The 14460-nt window shown below is 50.5% G+C and overlaps 1 long non-coding RNA gene across 1 annotated transcript; it reads right to left on the reverse strand.

Annotated features, from left to right (window-relative positions):
- Positions 1 to 856: 856 nt before the first annotated feature.
- LOC144893567 (uncharacterized) lies at positions 857 to 1418 on the reverse strand. Its single transcript, XR_013624470.1, has 2 exons — positions 1282 to 1418; positions 857 to 1096 (listed from the first exon to the last, which is right to left on the reverse strand). It is a non-coding gene; the product is annotated as an uncharacterized LOC144893567 (long non-coding RNA).
- Positions 1419 to 14460: the final 13042 nt, after the last annotated feature.

The following is a 14460-nucleotide window of genomic DNA, read 5'->3' on the forward strand; positions in this document are numbered from 1 at the left end:
ACTTAGAACCGACCCCTGACACACTCCCACCTTCACTTCAAACTCACTCAGATTGGCGGATCAAGTCAGGTAAAAACTTCCAGCTTCCTCTTCTTCTTCTTCTTTCTTCCACCCGCACTTGTACAGTGAAATCCGCCATTTGAACTAAACGCCTTTGGAGTTAAAGCTGGCTTTGGCTATTCGTGATGTCCGGGTCTTCACCGAGGGGAATCACGCAACAATATATTTGTCTATCAGCAGTCAAAAGTTCAAGTCACACCTTTTCTAGCTGTTTCCTTAGGTAGAAAAGTTTTTTCTAGCCCCTTTCCGTCGGACTGCCCACGGCCTTTAACCCTCACATTCAAATCCAACCCAAACGTAAGCCTAACCCTCACGTCCCAAACAATGCTAACCCTCACATTCAAATCCAAAACCAACACTCACGCCCCAAACCCAACGCTAACCCTCACATTGAAATCCAAACCTAACCCTCACACCCCAAACCCAATGCTAACCCTCACATTCAAATCCAAACCCAACACTCACACCCCAAACCCAACGCTAACTCTCACATTGAGATCCAAACCTAACACTCACACCCCAAACCCAACGCCAACCCTCACAGTCAAATCCAAACCCAACACTCACACCCCAAACCCAACGCTAACCCTCACATTCAAATCCAAACCCACCACTCACACCCCAATTCCAACGCTAACCCGCACATTCAAATCCAAACCCAAACCAACCCTCACATCCCAAACCCAACGCTAACCCTCACATTCAAATCCAAACCCAACACTCACACCCCAAATCCAACCCTCACACCCCAAACCCAACCCTTATCCCAAGATCATAAATCATTTTTACACAAATGTTTGTTTTAAATAGCTCAATTTTTTTATTTGAACAGTTCAATATAATAGATAATACACGGTGAATTAAACACAATCCAATGGAGTATTTCAACTCGATAAAGTTTTTTTTTCTTCTCTTCCTGTTCTGACTCATGAGTGAATTTTCAGTTGTTTCGGTTTGAAGAAGTAGAAAGAGGGACGGATATGTGTTGTAAATGTCTCAAGAAACCCCAGGTCTTCCCAGCACTGTCTTGATATTGCTGAAAAAGAATAAATAAATGCATTGCTTCACCATGTCAAATTAAGTAATAAATCATTTAATTATTTTTGAACCAATTGAATTTAACTCTCATCAAGCAGCATCCAACGAAGAATGACTGATATGTTGAGAACCCAGAGTCTTCTTGGGAGAACCCACTTTTCAACAATCCAAAATGGAACTCACCTTCCAAGTCTCCAAAATCGAACCCACCTTTTGAGTCTCCAATGCAAAACTATTCCTGATTTTCCCAAATTTCCCGAGTCTCCTTAGGTAGGTCGGTAGGTCTCACACTGTGAGCCATCTCGGCAGAACTCTTCCCACCCCCATGCCCAAGTCTCCTAAGGTAGGTCTCACACTGTGAGCCATCTTGGCAGAACTCTTCCCCCCTCCCTCCCCCCCCAATCGCCCGAGTCTCCTGAGGTAGGTCTCACACTGTGAGCCATCCAGGCAGAACTCTCCCCCCCGCCTCCCAATTGCCCGAGTCTCCTTCGGTAGGTCTCACACTGTGAGCCATCGAGGCAGAGCTCTTCCCCCACCGGCCACCACCCTCCGAGTCTCCTTAGGTTGGTCTCACATTGTGAGCCATCTAGGCAGAACTGTTTTCCTGATTTTCCCGAATTTTGTCGTTCTCCAAGGTACAACTCATTTGGTGGGTCATCAAAGTGGAACTTGTGTGCTGGGTCATCAAAGTGGAACTTGTGTGCTGGGTCATCAAGGGAGAACTCTTTTTGTTGGTCTCAAAGGTAAAACGCATTCGCTGGGTCTTGGCCGTTCAAAAGGTGGCAGCAGCTAAAGGGAAGGTGTAAAAAAGGTTTGAGATGAGGGTGAAGTTTAAATGTGTTTGTGCAGTGATGAAGTCAATACAGTAGCCTAATGAAGTCATGCATGATGTACAGTAATGAAGTCATGCATGATGTACAGTAATGAAGTCACACATCATGCACAGTAACAAAGTCACAAAAAGGACGCGAGTGATTATATAAAGTCCATGGAGTGTTTATCGTACCTTAGTTCTGGAGACTGATGTTCAATTAAAAAATTTTGAATTCGCCATCATCAACAACCTGGCATTTCTTTTTGTATTCTTGGAGCGCTTGCACTGCGGAAAGATGACAGACTCACTGCCAAGCATTTCATCTTCGTCTCCAGCGGCCATTACGATGACTTCTTTCGCTGCACACACATCAGCACAAGCACTCAATAGCATCGTCACCATAATCTCCATCATTCTGCTGCCTCCCAACACAATCCTGGAATCCTGGAATGAATATCTGTCGATCTCTTTTTCTGCGCCTCCCCTCTCCCTCGTTTTCTGTATTTGAGTTCATGTTTTATTTCACTTTTCTCTGCAGTTTCACATCTGGATTTTCTTAATCACCAACTCCCAATGGACGAGCAAGAATGTTTACGTTCTGTCACTTTACAAGGGAATTTAAGCGAGTTGATCCATCATTCCTGTGCCTCATGCCGAGCCCACACATCCCCACTTACTGTACGAATTTTAAAATATTAAAACCTCATCTGATGGCCGAGAAGCGAACCATGATGAACTCCTCCGGAGAAGGCAGCTCGAGTCACCTGTCACTGATTGAGAGTGGAATTGTGAAAAAATTAATTTTAATGATCATCCAGGTGTACACTTGACTTCTGTATGGATACATTAACACTCATGCCAGACTTCCACCACATTGGAAGATTTGTTTGGTGCTTGGATGGCTTTGAGCGCAGCAAAATATTGGTTTGTTTTCAACACTTCTGAGGCACAAAGAAAATGGGACACGATGGAGGTGAAGAACGTGCAGCTTCGACAAAGTTTGGAATAATTGGTAATGTAAGGCAAGATTCTTGGCAACTTACGTTCTAACTTGTACGATGGTTTCATGTAGGAGGGTGGTGGAGGAGGGAACGGGCGCCTCTTCTGGGGGGCCTTTGGAAAAACAAAATATGAATGATTAAATACATTGATGTCTTCATCAGTTTGATAACTTGTTCAGGAAAGGACACATCAGAAAATGCATTGATGGAACATGTAATCGATGAAAAGCTTGAATTAGCTGATCCAATCCAATCGAGGGGAGTTAAAATTCTTGGGAATGATCCTTCATGGGGAATGGCTGATCCAATAAGTTAGACTTTCCCAGCAAAATTATAATTACAATTATTTGCACAATTAAGGATATTCCTCTTCATCAAAGGAAGAATTAACAGCAATGTCTGTCAAAGACGAAGTGCCAAATTTATTTCAACTTATCATGTTCATCTTCGGTTGGCTGTGTTTGTCACCTGTCTGTTCACTCCAACTTATCCAAAGTCCTGAAGAATGCTTACCTGTTGAAGGTCATGAATATGGCAGGGCACCTCAGCACCATGCTGCTGCTGTTGCAGCCCTTGATCGACGTGAGGCCTCTGCTCCTGGTGAAATCCCTGAACACCATGTTTCTGTTCACGGTGTTGCTGTTGCTGCCCATAATCACGGCGAGGTGTTTGTGCCTGCTGCAGCCCTTCAACAACATGCTGTTTCGGTTGCTGCTGCTGCAGCCCTTCAACAACATGCTGTTTCGGTTGCTGCTGCTGCAGCCCTTCAACAACATGCTGTTTCGGTTGCTGCTGTTGCAGCCCTTCAACAACATGCTGTTTCGGTTGCTGCTGCTGCAGCCCTTCAACAACATGCTGTTTCGGTTGCTGCTGTTGCAGCCCATTTTCACGGTGAGGCTTCTTTTGTTGCTGATGAGTCCTGCCAACACCGTGGGGTTTCTGTTCAATTCCCACACTTTTCTTTGCTGCCTGCCTTTGCTTCTTTCTTTGTTTTTTCAACAAGAGTTTTTCCTTTGTTTTCACCAGCTGTTCTTCTTCCTGCTTTAGCCGTTGACTCTCATCCCAATTCCGCGACAACTCATTGGCATTCTCATCCCGTAGTTGCTGCCGACGCAGTTTCCATTCACCAACCTTTTGCACAATCATTGCTTCTTCCTCCTCTACCCCAACATTTGATTCCTCCTCCTCCACACAAACACTTGCTTCTACCTCCTCCACACAAACACTTGCTTCTACTTCCTCCACACTAACACTTGCTTCTACCTCCTCTACACCAACACTTGCTTCTAACTCCTCTACACCAACACTTGCTTCTAACTCCTCTACACCAACACCTGCTTCTACCTCCTCTACACTAACACTTGCTTCTACCTCCTCTACACCAACACTTGCTTCTAACTCCTCTACACCAACACTTGCTTCTAACTCCTCTACACCAACACCTGCTTCTACCTCCTCTACACTAACACTTGCTTCTACCTCCTCCACACAAACACTTGCTTCTACTTCCTCCACACTAACACTTGCTTCTACCTCCTCTACACCAACACTTGCTTCTAACTCCTCTACACCAACACTTGCTTCTAACTCCTCTACACCAACACCTGCTTCTACCTCCTCTACACTAACACTTGCTTCTCCCTCTTCTACACCAACACTTGCTTCTAACTCCTCTACACCAACAGTTGCTTCTACTTCCTCCACACAAACACTTGCTTCTACCTCCTCCACACAAACACTTGCTTCTACCTCCTCCACACTAACACTTGCTTCTACCTCCTCTACACCAACACTTGCTTCTAACTCCTCTACACCAACACTTGCTTCTAACTCCTCTACACCAACACTTGCTTCTAACTCCTCCACACAAACACTTGCTTCTACTTCCTCCACACTAACACTTGCTTCTCCCTCTACACTAACACTTGCTTCTACCTCCTCTACACTAACACTTGCTTCTACCTCCTCTACACTAACACTTGCTTCTCCCTCTGCACTCACACTTGCTTCTACCTCCTCTTTCATCTCATGAAATTTCTCAAACGGATCTTTTATTCCCTGATCCGTCACCCTGTGTTTTTCCTGTTCTCTTCGCTTTTGCTCACTTTGCCAAACCTCGTGTTCCCGTGCAAGCGCATCGATTTCCATTTTACAAATCTCTTGCTCCAGTCGATGTGCCTCTTGCTCTCTGCACAACAACTCTCCCTTTTTTCTTGTCTTTGTCTCTACAAATTGTTCTTGCCACACACGATCCTCTTCCACTCTTCGGTGTACCGCTTTCTCCCTTCTCTCAACTTCCCGTTCTCGTTCGCTAACCTCTTCCTCTTGTCGGCGTGTCTCAAGCTCTCTGTGCTTTATCTCCGCTTCTTTTAACGCCTTCATTTTTTCGAATCGAGCCTGCAGTTGTTCGCACTCCATTCCCTTTTTCCAAATCTGTTTCTCTAATTCCTCCACCATGCACTCACTCTTTAGAACTTCTTGCTCTTTTTGTCGGATCTCAAGCATTCTTCCTGTATGCTCCTGACATACCGATTCCTTCCATTGTACAAATTCCGCATGTTCTTTCTGATCTTCCAGTTGGATTTGCCTCCACTCTGCCACCTTTCTTTCCTTTAGCTTTTCATCATGACTTTTCATCTGCTCTTCCTCATCTGTTTTCCTTATTTCCTCTTCCTTGCTTTTCATTTGCTGTTCTTCCTCTATTTTCTTCTGCTTTTCTTTCTCTTTCATCCATACCTCTTCCTCATATCTATGTTGCACATCCATTTCCTGCACCTGTTGCTCTCTGAGCTGAACTAATAGCTTTCTTTCTTTCAGTTCTTCTTCTTCACGAAACAACTTTTCACGCCTTTCCTGCACTTTTTCTTTCTCTCTCAGCCACAACTTTTTTCGCTCTAATTGTTGTTCCTGCGAATCTTGTTTAGCTAACAATGCATTTCTTTCTTTTATTATTCGATCCAGCTGTTTCTTTACTTCCTGCATCTCCATTACTTCCGTTTCTTGAACCTCCTCAGGCAATGGCTGCTCTTTCTTCCCCATTTTTTTCTGCAAATGTCTCCGGCCACATCGAAAACTGCAAGAAACAAAGACGGTACTTGTCAGTTTGAGCTAAAATCAAGTGCGGCATCTATTATATAGTGAAGTGTGGTGTCTGCCTGTGCATTTATATGGTCGCACGTTCAGCTGTCCCCCGTTTCCGGCGGTGGCTTTCCACGCTGCGTTTGAAAAGCTCCGCATGCAGGCAAAGTTCAACATTCAACCAGAAGAAATGCATGATACCAAACGAGATACATTACCTTCACAAAGTATTCACACCCCTTGACTTTTTCACATTTTATGTTACAGCCTGAATTCAAAATGGATTAAATAGAGATTTTTTTGTCACTGATCTTCACATTTTACCCCATAATATCAAAGTGGCATTTTAAAAATTGTCTACAAAATAATTTAAAAGGAAATACAGAAATATCTAATTTACATAATTATTCAACTGAGTCACTACTTAGTAGAAGCTCCTTTGGCAGTGATTACAGCTTCAAGTCTTCTTGCATATGTCGGTATCAGCTTTGCACATATGGATTTGGGGAGTTTCTCCCATTCTTCCTTGAAGATTTGCTCAAGCTGCATCAAGTTGGATGGAGAGCGTCGGTGAACAGCAATCTTTAAGTCATTCCACAGATCCTCAATGGGATTCATGTCTGGGCTTTGGCTGGGCCACTCAATGACTTTCACATTCTTGTTCTAAAGCCATTCCAGTGTTGCTTTGGCTATATGTTTGGGGTCATTGTCCTGTTGGAACGGAAATCAGGTTTCGGTCAGGTCAGTCTTTTGGGACTGCCACTGGTAACATGTAACCCAGTGCTACCTGCCGCATGGTCAGGTTATCGGTGACTAAACCGACACCCATCACTGGCTTTGTTAATGGGGAGGGTGACTGTGACACCCTGACAGGACCAAAAACAACACCTGGCAAAGGGCGGATGAGCTCCCATAGGACGCCAATGGCAATCCAGTTAGGAGACGGTGTCTCCAAAAAACACCCATCTAGTTTGGACCGGTTCAAGTCACACCAAAGACTTTTAAAATGGTACGTGCTGCTTCCTTGCTTGAGAAGGATAGGGCACTGATAATGCTCATCGGTTTGCATTGATGAGGAGGAGGAAATTTCTCAAGGAAATGCCCTGCTGAGTACAGTGAGAAAAGCGGCGCCCTTGTTATGACGTCTCTGGTATCCAGAGTATCCCGGCAAGTGACGGTAACTCTTTTAAGTGTTTGTCTCGTCAGCATGTCTGTGTGTGTGTGTGTGTGTGTGTGTGTGTGTGTGTGTGTGTGTGTGTGTGTGTGTGTGTGTGTGTGCGTGTGTGCGTCAGCTCTATTACAAGCCTTAGCCCAAGTATAATAAAATAAATCTTCGCCACAGTCTAAGCTCTAAGGTATTTTGCAGTCTGAACTCCGAAGCAAGTTCTCCTCAAGGATTTGATTGTGCTTCGCTCCTGTCTTTGTTCCCTCTATCCTTACAAGTCTCCCAGTCCCTCACGATGACAAAGCACCCCATAACATGATGCTGCCACTACCATGCCTCACGGAAAGAATGGTATAAGATTGGCGATGAGCTGTGCTCGGTGTAGTAGCGCTTTCCATTCAGGCCAAAGAGTTAAATTTTCTTCTCATCAGACCACAGAATATTTTGCCTCATACTCTCAAGTCTTTCACCTGCCTTTTTGCAAACTCCCAGCATGCTGTCATGTTCCTTTTTCTCAGGAGTGGCTTCCGTCTGTCCACTCTCCCATAAAGCCTAGATTTGTGAAGTGCTGCAGAGATTGTTGTCCTTCCGGCAGGTTCTCCCATCTCAGTCCAGGAACTCTGTAGTTCTGTCAGAGTGGTTATTGGGTTATTGGTCACCTTCCTGACCAAGGTCCTTCTCGCCCGGGTACCCAGTTTGGTCAGACGGCCAGCCCTAGGAAGATTCTGAGGAGTTCCATATTTTTTCCATTTCCGAATGATGGAGCTCACTGTGCCATTGGTAACTTTCAACTCTAGAAATTGTTTGTACCCTTCCCCAGATCTCTGCCTCCTCACAATTCTATCTCGGAGTTCTACGGAAAGTTCCTTGGACTTCATGCACTGGCGTCACGAGAGGGGTGCGGGGGGGGGGGGGGGGAGGAGGGGGGGGACACTATCAGAGGGGGTGACACCAAATTTTTGCAGTGTTTCAGCAGAAATTTATTAATTTATATAAAAATATTGTGGTGCTGTGCACACACGATTCGTTTGCCAAGAAGGTAGGCCACAACGCGTTGTCCAAACTGAAATGCTTTATTAACAGCTCGCACGTAAGCACGGGGCGGGCTCGACTATCGAGCCCGCATATATGTCCCGAGGCCACGCCTTGCCCCCGGGCGTGGCCGGTCGGCCGAAAGGCGGGGCATGTCCTCAGTTCCACCTTGCGCCTCGTGATGCCTTCGCTCCAGGCGTGGCCCGAGCTGCGCTTCCACCCCCGGACGCTCGCGCCACCCACTAGTGCGCGGAATTATTGCCCATTGACAATCTGTCCGCCACACGCGCCCCCCCAGAATTCCCGCGCACCTGAAGGGTGAGCTTGCGGGGAAGCCGGATGACCCGGCTGAAACGCCCTCTGGCGATGCGTGCAGGGCTGGGGGGTAGCGGGACGGCAGGGTGCCGGGGGTCTGACCGCCGGGGGGCGGCCTCGACGCGGAGGCAGAGCTGCTTGCGGGGGGTGGTCCAGATCGAGGTGGGCCGGCTTGAAGCAGTCCACGGAGATACGATCCGGAGTACCATCGATGTCCACGGTGAAATGCTTGTCCCCGGTCTCCAGCACGCGGAAGGGCCCGTCGTACGGGGGCCACAGTGGTGCCCGGTGGGCGTCGTGCCGGACGAAAACGTACTCCGCCGTGTGAAGCTCCGGGGCGACGTGGGAGGACGGGCAACCGTGGTGTGCCGTCGGCACCGGGGTGAACCTCCTGGTGGTCTCCTGCAGGGTGGAGCACTGTTGCGCCGCGGACCAAGGAGCCGTGGAGTCGGGGATAAATTCGCCCGGTACCCGCAGCGGTTGTCCGAAGACCAGCTCCGCCGAGGACGCGCGCAGGTCGTCCTTGGGTGCCGTACTGAGGCCCAGCAGGATCCAGGGGAACCTGTCGGCCCAGCTGCCGTTGCGGAGGCTGGCCCGGAGCGCGGCCTTCATTGAGCGATGAAAGCGCTCGCACAGGCCGTTGGCCTGGGGGTGGTAGGCCGTGGTGCGGTGCAGCTTGACGCCGAGCCCTTGTGCCACCGCTCCCCAGAGCTCCGAGGTGAACTGGGGGCCGCGGTTGGACGAGATGTCCGAGGGGGCACCGAACCGGGCAACCCACGTGGCGATGAAGGCTTGCGCGACGTCAGCCGTAGCCATCGCCGCCAATGGCACGGCCTCCAGCCACCGGGTGGTGCGGTCCACCATGGTGAGGAGGTGGGTGAACCCCCGCGAGGGGGGCAGAGGTCCCACCAAGTCGACGTGGACATGGCCGAACCGACGCTCGGGCACCGTAAACGGGGCCAACGGGGCCTGGGTGTGGCGGTGGACCTTTGCACGCTGGCACGCGAGGCACGTCCTGGCCCAGTCGCGGACGTTCTTCCTGAGGCCATGCCAGACGAACTTCGCTGCGACGAGATTCTGGGAGGCCTTCGTGCCCGGGTGAGACAGGCCGTGGATGGCGTCAAAAACCGGGCGCTGCCAACCAGCGGGCACGATGGGGCGAGGCCAGCCGAGGGAGACATCGCACAGGAGGGCAGTGCCCGTGACGTCGAACAGCACCTCGGTGACTCGGAGGCCCGTGACGGCGGTCCGCAAGGCCTGGACGTCGGAGTCGGCGGTCTGGTCCTCCGCCATCCGGGCATAGTCGATCCCGAGGTGGACCGCATGTGCGACGGACCGGGAAAGGCAATCCGCCACCGGGTTGTCCTTACCCGCGACGTGATGGATGTCCGTCATGTACACGGACACGGCAGAGAGGTGACGTTGCTGCCGGGCCGACCATGGCTCGGTGACCTTGGCCATCGCGAAAACAAGGGGCTTGTGATCGACGAAAGCCGTGAACGGGCGGCCCTCGAGCAGATGGCAGAAGTGTCGGACCGCCAAGTGGAGCCCGAGCAGCTCGCGGTCGAAGGTGCTGTAGCGGCGTTCATGCGGGCGAAGCTGCCGGCTAAAAAACGCCAGTGGCTGCCAAGCACCACTCACCCACTGCTCGTGCACCGCGCCCACCGCGTAGTCCGATGCGTCGGTGGTGAGGGCGATTGGTGCATCCGGCGCCGGGTGCGCCAGCATGGTGGCGTTGGCCAAGGCCAGCTTTGCGCCCGCAAACGCCGCGGCCATCGGCTCCGTCCAGGCGATGTCACCTTTGCCCGGCTTCCCCCGGAGGGCCTCGTGCAGGGGGCGCAGGAGCTGGGCGACGCGGGGCACGAAGCGGTGATAAAAATTCACCATGCCCAGGAATTCCTCGAGTCCTTTGATCGTGTGGGGGCGCGGGAAACTCCTGACCGCCTCCACCTTGGCCGGTAAAGGGATGGCCCCATGCCTGGTGATGCAGTGCCCCAAGAAGTCGATGGCGGTGACGCCGAAACGGCACTTCGCAGGTTGATTATCAGGCCATGCTGGCCCAGGCGTTCGAAGAGCGTGCGGAGGTGGAGCAGGTGCTCCTCCCGGGACGTGCTCGCGACTAGGATGTCGTCCAGGTAGATGTAGATGAAAGGTAAATCGCGCAAGACGCTGTCCATGAGCTGCTGGAACGCCTGGGCTGCATTTTTCAACCCAAAAGGCATCCGCAGGAACTCAAAGAGGCCGAAAGGGGTGATGACGGCCGTCTTTGGTAAGTCGTCCGGTTGTACAGGGACCTGGTGCTAGCCCTGGATGAGGTCCACCTTGGAGAAAACGGTCATGTTTGCCAACCGGGCGGAAAAGTCCTGAATATGCAGGACCGGGTAGCGGTCGGGGGTGGTGGCGTCGTTGAGCCGGCGGTAGTCACCGCACGGCCGCCATCCGCCGCCGGGCTTGGGCACAATGTGCAGAGGAGAGGCCCATGCGCTGTTGGAGCGCCGTACGATGCCCAGCCGCTCCAGCGTGGCGAACTCCTCTTTCGCCACAGCGAGCTTCGTGGGGTCGAATCGGCGCGCCCGGGCGTAGACCGGTGGTCCGACGGTGGGGATATGGTGCTCCACCCCGTGTTTGACGGCCACCGCTGAAAAGGTGGGCCGCGTGAGTGCCGGGAAACTGGCGAGGCGGCGGGTAAACTCGTCCGCTGCCGGAAGCGTACAGACTAACCTTGCCGGGACGGCACCATTCAGCAAGCCGCTTGGCAAGCCGCTCGGTGAGCCGCTCAACGAGCCGCTCAGCGAACAAGCGAGCGAGCTGAAGGTTTCGGCCTGGACGAGACGTCGACGCTTAACGTCCACCAACAGCCCATGCGCACAAAGGAAGTCCGCACCGAGCAGAGCCATTGGCACGCTGGCGGTAACGAAAGACCACTGGAAGTGCTGCCCTCCAAACCGCAGTGAGAGACAACGCTTCCCGAATGTGCGGATGGGTGTTCCGTTGGCTGCAAGCAAGGTGGGGCCCCGGCCCGCGGCTTGCTTGTCGGACGCGGAGGCAGGGAGGACGCTTACCTGCGCTCCCGTGTCGCACAGAAAACGACGACCAGATGAGGTGTCTGTGATGAACAGGAGGCTGCCGGGATGGCCGACGCTCATGGCCGCAAGTGAGTGCCGGCCCGGTTGTTTCCCGACGCGTCGAAAGAACACGGCTGGCGGCACGTTCTAGCCTTGCGGCCGAACCTGGCATGATAGTAGCACCAGGTTTGCGGTGGTGCCGGCCGCGTCGGCCATGCCGGCGGCGGTGGTGGTGGCGGCAGCGGTAGTGGGCGGGGCGTAGCAGCGGCCACGAGGGAAGCAGGGGGTGCTGTAGCCTCCGCACCGGGATCCACTACGGCAGCACCGTACACCGACCGCGTGTCGCAGGCCACAAAAAATTTGTCGGCCTCTCCGGCCAGGGAGCGGGGTTCCGTTAATTGCGAACCGGCCAGCGCGAGCCGCACCTGCACAAGTAGCTGGCAGAGGAAAAGCGCTCGGAACAGGAAATCTGGGCGCTGGTCTCCAAGAAGGGACAGCATAAAATCCATCCGAACGGACGGTCGTGCGTCGCCGAGGGCGGAAGGTCCAGGAGGAGGTCGGCGCGTTCGACCTCCGTGAGCCTGAACGTGGCGAGGAGGAGACGTTTGAGCGCCGCGTACTTGTGGTCGCCCGGCGGGCGCCGAAGGATGGACACGACGCGGGCGGCATTGCCGGGCCCGAGGGCGGCGGCCACGTGGTAGTACATGGTCTCGTCCACCGTGATGCCCCGGAGCTGGAATTGAGCTTCGGCCTGCACAAACCAAACGTCGGCTTGCGCTTCCCAGAACTCCGGGAGTTTGACGGCGACAGCGTTGGTAGCCAACGTTCAGGGGCTACGTTGGTTGGTAGCCAACGTTTGACAGCGACAGCGTTCAGGGGTCAGCTACGGCTGAACCAGTCGGGGTCACCAGTGTGGTGCTGTGCACACACACGATTCGTTTGCCAAGAAGGTAGGCCACAACGCGTTGTACAAACTGCAATGCTTTATTAACAGCTCGCACGTAAGTACGGGGCGGGCTCGACAATCGAGCCGGCATATATGTCCCGAGGCCACGCCTTGCCCCCGGGCGTGGCCGGTCGGCCGAAAGGCTGCGCATGTCCTCAGTTCCACCTTGCGCCTCATGACGCCTTCGCTCTGGGCGTGGCCCGAGCTGCGCTGCCACGCCCAGACGCTCGCGCCACCCACTGGTGCGCGGAATTATTGCCCATTGACAATGTGTCCGCCACAATATCCCTGTAGTTAGTTATAACAACAAAAACATTTTCCGTAAGCCCAGCTTACATCTATCAATATATCTACAAGGCTAAAACTCCATGCTAATTTGCTTTTTGAACCTTCTAATACGCTCCGGTCAGAGCGGTCATTATTACCCAATTACAATGATGCTTCGAATCACGTGGTTTCGTCTGCACGTGCCACAAGCACGCGCTGTTTTTGTTGCCGCTGGTGTTTTTATAGTCGCTGCTTTTGTCAAATTTTCTGCTGTTTTAGCTACAATATTGTGGTAATTAGTATTTGTGAACCTATATCAATAACTTTTTTGAGAATGAAGTAGTAATTAAAGGAAAAGAAGGAGAAAATAAAAAAGGCTTCCACTTATTTACGAATAATGTTGAAACTAATAATGTTGTAATTCAATGTGGAAAGATTTTACAAAACAATTTTGTTGTTAGTATTCATATAATCAAAGAAATATTACTGTAATGACTGCCAACCAGATGAGTTTTCATAACCAAGCAAACCTTTCATTTCGGTTTTGCCATGCTGAAGGTTATGGCGGTGTAGCAGCTGTGGGAATGAGGTTTTAACGGTGGTTCACACCTTGTTTTTCTTAACAGCACTTTACATATTGATTTTGTGACGTACACCGGCAACATTAGGCCCCATAGCTATTTCCATCTTTTAATTAGTGAAGTCTTTGTAAGTTTCACGATCTGGAGCACGATCATGTGCAAGTGCATGTGGTGACGCGATTTGTAGCGGCCATGTTTGGTCTACGAACCGGAGAACATCGTGCTGAGAGTGAACACTGAAGTCTTGCGTGAGATTAATTAAGGATCCATAGTTGGTATGTAATAAGTAATCTCATTCGTTTCCTTGATACATAAAACGTTTATCACAATGGTCGTTTAAAGGACATTTGTTTCTATAAATGGAAGAATTCGATTTGAGGTGTAATCATTGTTAACGTTCCTTATTCGCCATTGCTGTTTTCTCGTACAGAACGACAAGAAGTGTAGTTGTTTGTATCGAAGCAGAAATTGTGAATTGCAATTTCTGTAGCTTGTAATGAGATCTGTCGGTAATTTCATGCTCGTCTCATGTAGTTTCTTTCACGGAGCCAACGAATAAACGGCTTTGTACGAGACCCAAGGTTTCCTGAGATCTCATTTGCGCAGTGCTCCTCTATTACATAACCTGAACCTTTACGCTTACAATTACAGTTAAGGAATTTATAACTATATTTATCACATATTATTCTATATTTTTACAACTATATATTTTGTTTGAAATATTGCTAATTTGTCTTATTTATTTTTTGTGCAGGGATATTCTATCATGCCACATGGAGTGCATAAATCAATATCAAAGAGGCCAAGTGGATGTCAGCAAAGGAAAGCAAAAGAGGCAAGAATTACATCATTCAAAACACTTGCTGGATCCATGCTTCAATATGTCAAAAGACCGGATGATGGCCAGGGTTCATCAAAAGACACTGCTCGTCAGTCTCCAATTGATGAAGCTGATTCTTCTGATGCTAGCATGCATTCTGCAGAACAGCAAGGAGTGGAAATGGCAGAATTTGAAGCAGAAGAGAGTGCTGAAAGTGACTCTAGCCATGATACTGTAAATGAGATGAGTGACGTCAAGGAGAAAGATTTGCAAATTTT

The sequence above is a fragment of the Myxine glutinosa genome, chromosome 9 (assembly GCF_964187855.1).
Source record: "Myxine glutinosa chromosome 9, kmMyxGlut1.1, whole genome shotgun sequence".
Lineage (NCBI taxonomy): Eukaryota > Metazoa > Chordata > Myxini > Myxiniformes > Myxinidae > Myxine > Myxine glutinosa.